Genomic DNA, 13,978 nt, shown 5'->3' with positions numbered 1-13,978 from the left:
TTAGCACCGTTAGTTCTCTGTGCCCAGTTAGCACTGTTAGCAGTATCAGCCCAGCAAGTGGTGCTAACATAGTAAACAATGCTAAAGAGTTTTTGTGGTTCAAAATTAAGCTACTTATTTCTACAATTCTACAATTTCATTTAGCAGACGCTTTTATCCAAAGCGACATACAACACAAGCAAGAATTTAGACTTAAGGAAAAAAACCCTTAGTAAGTGCAAAAAGTGCTTCAGGTGTGATTGGTCACAGGTATTGCCGTCTAGTGGCAGAAGAAGTGCCGCACAGCCCCCCCCCCCTTTTTTTTTGGAAACCAAAGTAATAACCAGTAGCGATCTCAGCATCTGAGATTCAACAATCTCAGTATCACTACTTATGATGACAGTCAACATACAGCATCGCACAACTTTGTCAGTTATTTACTGGGTGACCTCGGGAGGAGACTGGAGGGTGGGCACCATGTTTCTACAACAGCAATAACTGCCGAAATAGCAGCGCCGCTAACTAACTTACACCCAGCTGGTGCGCAGTGCAGAGCAGCAGCAGCAGCTATTTATCCAGTGGAGACTAAAGGCACCATGGATCTACATGTTAATGCAGCTAGCTGCTAAGCCAAAAGAAAGATAAACCTAAGGTGATACATTTACTTCACAAACCATTCAAATTTCACAGCTCTAAATAGATGGTGCTTCAGAATGCAGTACCAAACTCACTCACACTGAACCAACAGAGCATCGCACTAAAAGGAAAGTGCCTCTTGTATTACACCTTTCATGTTTTTTGGATCAAACTACTACTTACTGGTTTTTTGCAGGTTAACCCTTTGAAACCATCACTTTTCCCGTGCTGATTTCACACACCTTTCACAATTATTTAAACCTTGAGCCGTGAGCAAATTGATGCGATTTCTTTCAAAAACATGGGAAAAAAAGCAATGAGCTACTTGGTAAGTAAGGTTCCACAAATTACAAGAAATTAGCAGATTTACAGAATTACTTTTAAAAAGCTAAGGAAAAAAATCCCGGAAAAAAAGGGGAAAAAAACTGGGGAAAAATATCTTTATAATGATCATTATTATATATTTAAAATTATGTTACGGATTTATTATTATTTTTAACACTTTTCCAGGTCATTTCCATTTGTTTGTTTTTTTAGCAAATTTTTATGTAATTTTCTTGTACTTTTTACTAATTTCTTGCTTATGTTGGGTAATGTCCTTTTGTTCATTGCCTTTTTCCAGGTTTTGAAAGAAATCAAACCCATTTGCTCAGTTTTTAATCTTACAATACTTAAATGCTGTTGGTCTATTGAAAGCAAAATTAACCAATACTGACATCCCTAATAAGACTCTCTCACCAACATGACGGTATGTTTTAATTTGATTAAATTTTAAACTTCCAAGTATCTCTTCAAATGTCAATTGTTAAAGCTAACAAAATTCATTAATTCACCTACAATTTAAACATCATTATAATTATTAATCAATTAAACATGAACAACTATAGCCAAGGCACTGTTTCAAAGAATGGCTTTGTATTTCATACCCAGTCTTTAGTGTTAGATGACAGCAGCTCAGTATGTGGTACAGAGAGGGAGAGATGAATGACACATCACAGCAGGGTGAATAGAAATAATGTTTCTGCCTCCATCAAACAGGTGGCTGAGTGCTTTTCCTCTGTGCCACTCCACCACCCTTAAGTTAGTCTACTCCACAGGGAACCACCCAGCATCTGGACTTATACTCCAATCAGCCAGTGCAGCTGGTAGCACGCGCTAACAGCACTCGGTGACTGCAGTCTTACAGACTTAACATAGGAAAAGACTTTTCTTTTGAACTTCATCCCAATGAAAACTGCTACTAAAAATCTACATCTTATTAGATGTTATGTTCAATAACAAATAGCAGAATTAGTCAGCTGTTAATGAGGCAACAGAGCTTCAAACAAGATACCCATCCGTTCCAAAACGGCAAGTGTATTAGTCTCAAAGATTTTAATAGTTTAACGAGTGACGGGAACGTTCCAGAGTGTCATGAAATCTGCCAAACAAGTGCATCGACAAAGAGGAACTAAGGTAACAACCTGAAAGTGAGGAAGAGGAATCTAAATGACGGATAGAGGAAGTCGACTAACACATATTAGAACCCACAGCTGTAGTCGTGTATGCAGGGGTGAGTTAGTTCATTTGTCTGTTTTGCTTGTAATTTTATTTGGTAATTTCATTTTGCCTATGCCCTTTAAGTATGTACACACATATAAACATATAACCAGTCAAATTCTAACATGAGTGCCGCTGCACCTATTTGAATTATTTTTTGTAGTCATTGATATCTTAGCATACAAGAAATTACATTCGTAGTTTTAGGCCCTCAGGGCATGAAAGGTGGTCTGGACATACACAACAAAATATATGCACATCAGAAGAAACTTCACAGATTTTCTTCTTTCTAATCTCAAACATGAAGACAGCACGAGATAGTGCATCACACACTACAAGATTATCCTTCCAAAGGGAGCATGACTGCATCACCTAAGCAGGTCTCACGGAGAAGCAGCAGTAAATAAAACAGTCTGTGTGTGGTGCGACAACTTGCAGTAATGTTACTGAGGTTTTGAGGTAAAAAAACTAAAAGAGTAAATGAGTGTGGATGAGAACATGGTTGGACAGCCACGGTCAGATTGTCCTTTCTTAAGTGAGAACTGGATGTGAGATTTTAACTTTCAGTTTCATTACAAATCAACAGTAGTCAACAACTCCTTGTCTCTCTCACTGGCTTTTGCGCAAATACAAACATAATCATAACTGTATTAATCCAGATTTTAATGCATACATATCAAACACATTTGAAATGATAAGCCCTGCTTAGTCTGTAAGCAGTTTGGGAGGTTTCAGGCTGAATCTGTAAACTCCTCTCATTAGCAGATTATCATCGGAGCCGGACATCAGTATTGACCAAGGTCCCAGACCAGATTCTGGCCCCAAATTCCTGTAGTCTAAACCCGGCTTAAAGGCTAGCCCAGTAATTTAAAATGGAACGTCAATAAAGTTGAGACTTGCAAGGGAGAGATTTAAAAAAAAAAAAAAAAAAGGTTAAAACTAAAGCACAGATATCCTGTATTTTAGTCAGTTTGGCTCCAAAAACAGTGGATCCTACACTTCCCATAATGCAACTCAAGTGCCCCTTTCATTACATTCTCTCTGACCTCTCTGTACACTCAAACATCTTTCAAACTAAATGCCCACAGTTGGTAGCCAGACTTTCCATTAAAAGATTGAAGTTCCAAGCCCATTCCAGGATGGCCCTGATGACATCATCAGGTTGGGTCTGTCACTTGTGGTAAAGCTTGTTTAGAGACAAAGGAGGCTTTACACAACTGTTTTTACAGGCAGGATTTTTCTCCTGTTCACAAGTAAGCTGAATTTCCTAATTTGCAGGAGAAGTCTATGCAGGTCCACAAGTCATGGATTATCCTAATGACTTAACCTAATGACTTCTTAAGATGATGAAAAAGCCAACAGATACTGTAAATCAAAACTATCATGGAAAGTTAAATGATGTGAGCCATATTTAAGGCTGAGCAATATCCTGTAAGATCATTAATCGGACATCTACAAACACACCATGGGCCTTCCTGCAGACTGTGAGATTTTATCAATCTTATAAGTTTAGCGCAGCTAGACTGTGTGACATGGATATAATAAAGTTGGGTACAACATCAAGTTTGATGTATGCAGATGTGCAATGACGTCGCCTACAGAATCGCAGGCTAACTACGTCCATCGATGTCAATACGCAAGAACAAAATGTCCTCGGCATGCGTCATCCATCTATGTCACTGTAGTGGAAAGAGCAAAATTTAAACAAACAAATCCAGCCCTCACTATAGTGGCATTTCTGTGTGTCGAAAAAAGTCTGAAGAAGTGGAGGAGAATGTGGACGCAGTCATGGCTGGGGAAAAGAAGCCAGCTTGGCACGCCAATCAACGAGAGCTTGAAGTATTTTGTAGCATCTACTAGCATTTAGCAGTGTGGCGCTGATCAGTGTGTCATTTGATGCTGCATTTCTATTGGCTGGTTAGTAGATGTAGGTCATAACAGCTGTGTGAGATTCTCATCCCACATTTCTGACACTGTAAGAATTCGATCCCAAGCTGTCTTCAATCCCAAAACAATGACTATGTCCATTCTTGAACCTCTCTCACTGGTTACGGATGGGGATTGAAACCCGGCTCTGAGGCCCCGGTTTGACTCTTTTCAAAACCCTAAAATCAGTAACGTTTGAGCTTATCCACACTACTGTCGAGTCCCGTGGGTCCTGTAATGTAACATTACATCTCGAGTGTAGTCAGGTCATTTTAATCCAATCACTGGTCTACATACATCAATTGTACATCAAATTAAACCTAAATGCAGAACCTTCGACTGTCTGCGGGTTAAAAAACAAATCAGCTCATTAGCTGCTGCTGCACAGCCAGCAGTCTTCATCATCATCCACTCACAGCAGCAGTGGGAAGCACACCCAAACTTAGTTGCAAGTCCCGTCCTTAAAAATAGTAATCCAATGTTGAAACCCCAGTTAAAACCAGCAGGATAACACTACACTACACTAACACTATGATGTGTTCAAGGTAGGCTCAGTAAAATGACTATTAGGCAAAGGTAAATAAAACGTCATCATGATGTGATCAAATGTAACATCAAAAAAAGGAAAATTTAGTTTTTGGCACGAAACGTAGGCAATGAAAAATATACTAGTTCTGTTAAAAATGTACTGTCGACTCATCTTGCCACCAAATAATAGAAAAGACAATGGTATAAATACAGATTTGGATCATTAGGGACTCTCGATAATGGTATCAGTATCAATAAAAAATTACAATCTCCATCCCTACTCACTGTTCGACGTAGGCCTACTGTTTTAAAACCACCAGCAAAGATATCCAACGTTTCTGTCACGATGGTCATCTGTTGTCCGAGACAGCTCAAAATTGTACAGTGCACACTGGGCTTAAGACACATGAAAATATTTACCACCTTAATTCAGAAAGATAAAGGAGCCTCCTGCTCATCAACACACACAAGCAGAAGTGTGGCCTTGTGATGCTTAGAGGAAGATGAGGGTGACAGAGTGACAGAAAAGTCATAGAAAAAAACCCATCTGAGGAAAAGAACTGAACATAGCAAGAATTAAAACTGAGTTTGGGAAAAAAACAAGTAAAGTGAAATCCACGGTCAACTCTTTTTGAGGTCTTTTTGAATACAAGATTTTTGTGTTCATTGAGTATTACTTTAAAAGCTCTAATGAAGCCATCTGCTCTTCAGCAAACACTACAAATTATGACAAGCTAGACTGACAAAGCTGTGCTACAGATTACGACATCAGTTGTAGTAGGCATGTGGTAAGAAGGTAGGTTATTAGCAGCTTGATTATAATGCCATCAGCATCTTCACAGACTGCTACAGGCTACACACTCTGGCATACATACACACAGCAACACACACACATACATGTCGACATCTAGAAGCGATTAGAACGACCGTTCAGTCTATTCTGGGAAATGTGCTCGGTCTCCAGGCAGTTTGTTACTTCAGTCTCATGGATCAAACTCTCCTCGATGAAAAACAGCAGCGATTTGAGCAACAGCAGACATTATAAAACTGTAACATTACCTCTTTCCTCTGTCTCCAAGCAACGTCAAGGAGCAATGGCTCTGAAGAAAAACACTTGACAAAACTAGCTTTGATCCAGCAAGCAGGGGAAAGGCAGGAAGAGAGGAAAGAAAGGATGAAGGCAGTAAAAAAAAAAAAAGAAAGAGAGAGAACGAGAGAGAGTATGGTTTCTTCTTGTGGTAAGAAAAGACAGATGGCCAAGAGGGAGAGAAAGCGGAGCAGAGGACGAGCTACACAGCCGACATTTTAACTGCTGCTGACGCAAGGAGGGGGAGAAAGGAGAGAGGGAGGGACGGAGGCAGGGCTGGCCAACACACACTTCCTCTCTCTCTCTCTCTCTCTCTCTCTCTCTGTGTGACGCAGGCTTGCTCTCTCTTACTCACCACACTCTCTGACTTGCTCTTTCATTTTTCTCCCTGCCTCTCACTCCCACTCCTCCCCCTCTGCTCTGTTCACTTCAACTTTATTGACAAGAATTTCCTTCTACATGGATTCTCACACTTAGACCTAAATAGTATCAAATTCTAGACTCTCAACTACTGAAAGTCATCTTCACATAGCTGGTTGTACAGAGCTGATTACAATAAAACATAGTTTCCACACACTGATCTCATTTCCACCTGGTGTTTACAAGCATGGTTTATAGATTTGTGTACTATATTTGTCTTTTGTCTGCGTAGAATGGTAGGGGGACAGGTAAAGCTTGCTGTGTGGAACTGATTCATGGTACTGATCTAATAGGTTTAACTCTTTGAAACGAGGGCAACAACAATAAAATAACCGGAAAATGTGTCAAACAAATACATAGATAAATCATAATACACAAAAATTACCTGGAAAAGTGTTTAAAAATAATTAAAAAAACGTGACATAATAAAAATATGTAAATATATGTAAAGTTTTTTTCCTAGCTTTTGAGAGCTTTTTTCTTTTTTTTTTTTCCCTCTAGGCATTATTCCCCTTACTTTTTTACATAGACATTTCTCCCTAACTTTGTTAAAAGAATTTTTGTAACAACTAATTTCTTGCAATTTGTGAAACATTTATAACAATGTTGCATGTTTTTGAAAGAAATGGCACTAATGTGCTCAGGGTTCAAAAGGTTTAAATACTTGTGAAAGGCATCTGTAAGCAGCAAGTAATGTCGCTCCAGGTTTCAAAGGGTTAAACAATAGTGTTGTTTCAGTTTGATAATGACAGTGACTAAGAAATAGTATATAAAGCTCCATGAGTCAATACTTTTATATTCACATGGATGAGATGACTTTGGAATGTAAAAGGGGTCGCTTATAGCGATGAACCCACAAAGAACACCAGCAAATGTGCAGCCCCCTGTCTCCTCTGTCTGCTCTTTGTTTTGGTTTGACAGCAACAGCAGGCAGCTGTTTTTATGAAAAACAGCCTGGGGCTCAAGAGCCACATCATTATCTCAGCAGTTTGTGGAGACCAAACCACAACCAGAATATTGGATCATCAGTTGGACACAAACATGCTAATGTTGCTCTGTGTCTCCTGAATGTGTGAATAGGCAACTATCTGCTAACATGTTGGGTTTTTTCAGATGGGTAGCATCACTCAACCTGCGTACCAGCTGGGACCTGTGTGGTGTCACTGCCCTTTTCATGAGAACAGGCCAAGTGGACTGAAAAATGAAGCCAACGCCAAAGTGCCAAAAAATTGCAGTTCCCCATATGGCCACTTGAGGCTGGCTGCAAAAGTGAGTCAGTCCCCACAGACCCTAATGTTAAAATGCCAAACTTAACAGCAGACACAAATGTGCTTACAGCCTGGTCTCTAAAGCTAATTTCCCTCTTCATGACAACATGAATGGGTGCTGGATTTCTATAGAACTCATCCGTTTACATTACAATAACCCTTAAAGTTTTGCATAATTACAGATGTGGATGCTTTGAGTGACAGGCTGTCTGCAGACAGTGTCTTTCATAACTCCACCCTCCTGACCAAATATGGCTTCAATATACCAAGATGACAAAGTCACGCTGACTGAGTTTATTATTTTATAGTCTATGGAAACTTTGTGAGGAAATGCCGAGCACTTTGTTTCCATTTCCATGGAAACAGCTTCTGTGCATTCCTGCATCCCTAACAGTAGAACTGTATTTTCTTTTTTGACATAGAAAAATTTTTAAAAATCCACATGATAATCTTCTTGAAAATATTGACAGAAAGCTTCTTCACCGCTAAATTTTGCTAAATTAGAATAGTCGCAACTTCATAGCCAAACTTAAATTAAATATACACGTAACGCTCCCAGTCTTGTACCAATGGTCAAGCATGTAAAAGCCCTCCTGTTTATGTCCCAAAAAACTATAGAGAAAACTATTAAATAGTTGAAGGATCTCAAAAATGACAGGATAAGTCTCTCATCCACTGATTTGCATTGTGTTGTGCATACAAAAAAAGTTCAAGAAAATTAAACTTAATTGAAGCTCCGCCTCTCAGGTTGCCCGTCGCCTCCCTACCTGCCTGCTCACTTCTTATTGAAAATGAATTTCTAGACATGTCAAGTGCTGCCTGTCTGAAGAAGCCTTCAGCCACAACAACTTTAAAAGTGGCCAAAATCACTTAATGCAGCTTTAAAGCTATAATCCTTGAGACATTCATAGTAAAAATTTACTCTGCCTTCTTTATCCCATCTGCCTGATACTAAATCTGTTTTATAAGCTAAATATCAGTGAAGATACACATCCACTACATTAGAGTAGTGGGCCACTTGATTTGGAAGAATATGGTTGTGGTGATGAATCTGGGCAAAGTTGATGTTTTTACTTCTTCCTTGAGTGCTGTTGCATACCGTGTTACATATGTGACCTTCTACCAACTAATTCGAACACTCAGAGAGACTTTATGTACGTCTGTGTGCTGCCGATGTTGATACGCTGCAATACGACAGATCTGAAAATTTGCAAAGAGCCACCAAATGTTTTTCTTGGTATACATACAAAGACATGGTGTTGAGAATAGCTCAATTCAAATTATTTTACAGGTGACGTCATAAAAGATACAATTTTGATGAAATGACAGAATGTTTAAAATGTCAAAAAAACAGTGATGTCAACTTGGAGTAGAATCAGTTTAGTCTCAGTCACACCCTCAACGCGCTTCCTCTGAGCAATTCTGACAATCTGATAAAAAACCGCCCTGCTATGAGTTATGGAAATTTAGAGAAATGACTGTGCACATACAAGTGTAATTTGAGGTGTTATTTTTACAGCGACTTTTCATCAAACACAGGTGTGTTTCACTTTTCTTCTGAGGAAATTGCAGCAACAAACTCAACTTGATGATGCACTCACAGTAATATCCAGGAAGACTGCAAGCATTCACACAAGGACACATGAAGACATCCAACACACTGAAATACTTTTTAAGATAAGTGATGTCAGTGGACACTGTCAGAGCTGGTTTATTGCATATTTCTCATAAATGTATGCCACTGTATGTTTTAAATTGTGGTAAAAACACCGACAGCGCAGTGGCCATGTTTGGTGTGTACTGTCACTATGTTTATGGTTCTTGTCTATCACAAGATTATCTGAGGGGAGGGATTATTAATTATCAGTTCAGTTCACACCAGCATGCAGTAATCCAATTAAAGAGAAAACAAGTTCTTTTAAACTGATATGCCTCCTGTCAGTGCTGAGCTGTCTGAACACGGTGAGGGAAATGTCAATCACAGAATCCAAGGGTTAGTTTCTCAGATGATTAATCCTAAATCCTGACCCCAATTTAGTGTTGCTAAATTGGACAAGTTGGACAAAAAGAAATGTGGCAATGCCAGTTCAGCTTAGCCAGGTGCAGCTGTGTGTATGAGACAGATGAGATAGTTTCTGGGCCTCAGGCAGTAACCCTGCTAAGTGATGAAAGGACCTAATCACCATGTTAACTTTTATGCACAAGGGAAAACGACACAAATGGAGGCTTCTGGTCTCTACCAAAAAAGGGAGAGGAACAGACAGAGGATGACAAGACTATCAGTCAATGTTGCTCCTGCATTGCCAATAATGTGTCCCCTTTTCCCCTAATGGGGAAAAGTAAAGTACTCTGACTAGGCTTGGGAAGTATGTAATATTTCATAGCTTCCTGAAATTTCCCTGGGGTACATGGTATAAGTTTGGTCCCTGCCTCCACTGTTCCAACAATCACCAGCTTCAGTTTGGTAGAAATAAATCCTTAATTCACTGTGTTAGACGTAAAAAAACATGCTGTTATTCCCCACGGTCTCTCTCTGCCTGCTGGCCGCCGTCTGTTTACCGTCCTGTAACTTCTCCCTCCACCACTAGGTGTCACTGTCTCTTTCAGCTCAGCTGCCTGTTCCACCAGTAGACACCGAAGACAGACTGAGCTCTGGTGGTGCGTGCTGTGCACTACATACAATGAGTTAAATAGAAAGGGGAGCGCCTATATTTATTACGACATTTAACCCATGGGGCCCGCTTTAATATTACACACATTATTATTGCTTTACATAAAATATGAAGCTTTAAAAAATATGAAACATTATTATTGTTTTCTACTTTCATTGAATCAGTCCTAGTCATAAATATCACATATTCATTAATTGTAACCCTTTAAATGCCAGGTTTTTGTCATGACGCCACTATATATTTTCAATATATTACATGCAGAAATAGATTTTTTTGTATTATCACAGCCTGGGATATGTCAATGATTAGGAGCGACATTGATTGTGACAATGCAATCAATGTTGGATTGTGGGAATAGCACATAGTTTCTCCATATGCTAGATATGGTAAAATGACATCATCAGATAGAAAATAGTAAAAATGACAGATTTCAAGGCAAAAGCCCAGAATGACACCCAGAAATACAATGCATGTGTTTTTATGCTCTGATGGCTGCAGTTTGAATGGGTTTCAAATGAGCATTTTTCGCAGTTACAGTATGAATGCAACAATGTTGTTTCCACAGTGTATTTAAGACTTATTGTAGGAGCTGAACTGGAAATTCAAAGAATAAACAAAAATACACAATCTTGCGAAAATTTATGCCATATGCATGAACATAACCAAAATTATCAAAAAATTAAGAATGAAAATGTCCAGCTAACTCCTTTTCATGTAGCTAGCTAGTTAGTTATTGTGACAAAGTCTTCTTTGACAAAACTGCCACAATGAAATTAATAATTTGCAATAACACACAGGACTGATACCAAATAACAATAATAATGAAATAGTGTTTGGTCTTAAATAGAGCTGGCTGGCCCACTGTTGAACCCTGATACACACACAATCACCCTAAAACCATCACCTTTGAACCGATCAGCTGACCACAAACGAGCTCTGAGTAATCTGTTCATCGCTCAGCAGATTTACACTCTGCTACTGTTACAATGCACACACAGAGATACACACGCACACACACACACACTTGTGCAGTAATATCCTGCAGTCCATCTGCTACACTGATGCAGGATTAAAGCAACAGTCATTCTCTCTCTCTCTCACACACACACACACACACACACACACACACACACACACACACACACACACACACACACACACACACACACACACACACACACCTGCTATTAAATCCTGTATAACCAACAAACAATAACATACAACAAAATCAAAAGCATTTTGACCGTTTCAACAAAAAGCTAAATGTGTAGAATCGATCAGGGTGTACCAACACAAGACAAACATGATTTACTCCCTCTTCATCTCTCCAATCTTATTTTCTAGCATGGCATCAAAAATGTCTGCCTTAAAATTTCTAAAGTAAAGTGACTGTAAAGGAGGCCAGAGACGCCCCCTGTGTGCTGCTGCCACTGTTTGTCAGAGTGAAAGTCCTGAGCTGCTTCTGTGCACAGAGACAAATGTTTTTTCTGCAGCCCTCACTGTCATAAAGGTAAGCTATAATTACACATGCACACACAGATCCACAGGAGGCAGGAGATTACACTAGACCAGCTCCATCTGCTCAGGGGGAGAGAAAGAGGGAGACGGGTGGGGGGCTGGAATTTTTATTGACCCAATTTCCACCAAAAGTACATCTCAAACAGTTGACTGGTTTTCTCTCTGGCTGGCTAACAAGCCCAAGAGCAAGGCACGAGCCTCACACTGTTGCAGTACTGCAGATGTAGATGTCCTCCATGGCAACACACACACACACACACACACACACACACACACACACACACACACAAAACCAACAAAGTGCAAGGCAAGCTGTGCTATAAACACATTACAATGGTGAGCACTGTCTAGAGCAGGGAATGACAGGAGGCCAGGGGACAGTTGCAGCAGCCCCATACATGTTTCTAAGACTTAAGGACATTCATAGGATTATAGGACGTTTTTCGGATTTATGACACCTTTAGGATTTAAGGACGCTTCTAGGAGTTTAAAGCCCAGTATACACTGTGCGATTTTGAGCTGTCTCAGACATGAGATAACCACTGTGGCAGAAACATGGCGATATCTTTGGTCGTGGCTCTAAAACGGTTGTTCTATGTCACACAGTAAGAAAGGTGCAAGGATGGTCGTTGTCATGGTCGTGCGATCAAAGACAGACTGGGATTTTATCTGACAGTGTTGATACTGTTATGACCTACGTCCACTAACCAGCCAACAGAAATGCAGCATGAAATAATGCACTGACCAGCGTGACAGTGCTACATGCTAATAGATGCTAATACTTACTTAGAACTCTCGTTGCAAAACTGGCATGCCAAGTTGGCCGTATTTCCCAACCATGACCATTTGTTTGTTTTCATTTTTCTCTACCGCATTCCTCAAATTTATGACATTTCTAGGATTTAAGGATGTTTTGAACGGGCTATAAGTTGAGTATCACTGGTTTAGAGCTTTCAAAAGAAAAGAGCTGCATGCGATGGTGTACACACACACACACAAACACACACACACACACACACACACACACACAAACACACACACACACACACACACACACACACACACACACACACACACACACACACACACTCCTTTGTTCTCCTATCATCATGAACAGAGCCAGTTCAGTAGCCAGATAACAAGATGCCTGCTGATATCTATTTGCGAGTGTGTATGCGTGAGTGTATTTCATTTTACATTGGGCCATTGTTGCTAGGTAACGTAGTAGGACTTGAGCCATCTGCAGCCATGAGAGAGAAGTCAAACAAAGATATTACACTGACTTCTATTCTCACTCCGTCGACCTCTATATCGCTGCCTTTTCCTCCTGGTCCCCTCTGTAAAGCGCAGCACTGACTCCCGCCTACCTGCTGTTTCGACTCTAATCTCTTCCCTGTATCAGGCCGAATAACAAGGTTACTGACAGACATGAATCACTGCATCACTTTATCTCAGCTGTCATTTTTCAATGATTCTGTGTGGGAAAATGAGTAAAAGCAAATGAACAGAGATACAAGCTTTGAATCAGAACCCATCAGGACCGGGAGGTTTATTTTGGGAAGATATTTATGGTATCTCTTCAGAGATACTTGCATCAAATCCTCTTTCTAGTGGCAGCAGCTACAGATAAAACCTCCTCAGGAATCCATTTCTAAAAAAAACCCTAAAAAAACACAATACACACACACCCTCACAAGATAAAACCTTCAGTTCTCCACATAAACAAAATCTCTGAAATCACAGCCTCTCCCTCTCCCTCTCCCTCTCCCTGTCTGTGTCTCTCCTGCTCTGAAATTAGGACAGAGAGCTTTGCCAGATAATGTTGGTGTGTAGCAGCGCATGGGCACACAGATCGCAGCATGAAAGTGTGTGTGTGTGTGTGTGTGTGTGTGTGTGTGTGTGTGTGTGTGTGTGTGTGTGTGTGTGTGTGTGTGTGTGTGTGTGTGTGTGTGTGTGTGTGTGTGTGTCAGCTAAAAGTGTGTCCCATTAGTTTTAATGCTGGCTCTGCATCATTTGCCTTTCTCCAGAGGTGGCAGACACACTATCATGTGGCCTGTCAGTCAGTTCAGCAGTCTGTCTCCATTTAAAGCAGGGATGGCCTCTCTAACCTGTAGGCTTTCTAACAGCCACTACATGTATATAGAGCTGTGCTGTATGGATTTGATTTTAAATCTTAGCATATGGAATATTTTCTATGGAAATGCAAGGTTATGACTACAGTAACTATATTGGTGAAGATGAAACAAACATATGTCTTTTCATCTAGTCAAATAAATACACAGCAAATAATGCAAAAATCCTTTGAATACAATATTTCTCAAAGCATTCCATGCTGATTGACTAACTGATTAATCCGCTTACAATGATAATAAGCTAAAGGTTTATACTGTCATATGACAACACTA

At 39.9% G+C, this 13,978-nt stretch overlaps 1 protein-coding gene across 3 annotated transcripts in view; it reads right to left on the bottom strand.

Annotated features, from left to right (window-relative positions):
* The window catches only part of jmjd1cb (jumonji domain containing 1Cb), a 176,402-nt gene that overhangs the window by 73,775 nt on the left and 88,649 nt on the right, over window positions 1-13,978 (bottom strand). The window contains exon 1 of one of the 3 annotated variants that reach the window (XM_088070302.1): window positions 5,668-6,064. The exons of the other annotated variants lie outside the window; for them this stretch is intronic. The gene's annotated coding sequence lies outside the window, so the exon portion shown is untranslated. Of the gene's footprint in view, window positions 1-5,667; window positions 6,065-13,978 lie in introns of those variants that run through there. 3 annotated transcript variants of the gene reach the window in all.

This window comes from Plectropomus leopardus, chromosome 19 (assembly GCF_026936395.1).
Source record: "Plectropomus leopardus strain MGB_pleo_1.0 chromosome 19, ASM2693639v1, whole genome shotgun sequence".
Lineage (NCBI taxonomy): Eukaryota > Metazoa > Chordata > Actinopteri > Perciformes > Serranidae > Plectropomus > Plectropomus leopardus.
The sequence above is the reverse complement of the archived record's forward strand: the minus strand, read 5'-3'. Positions and strand labels throughout refer to the sequence as shown.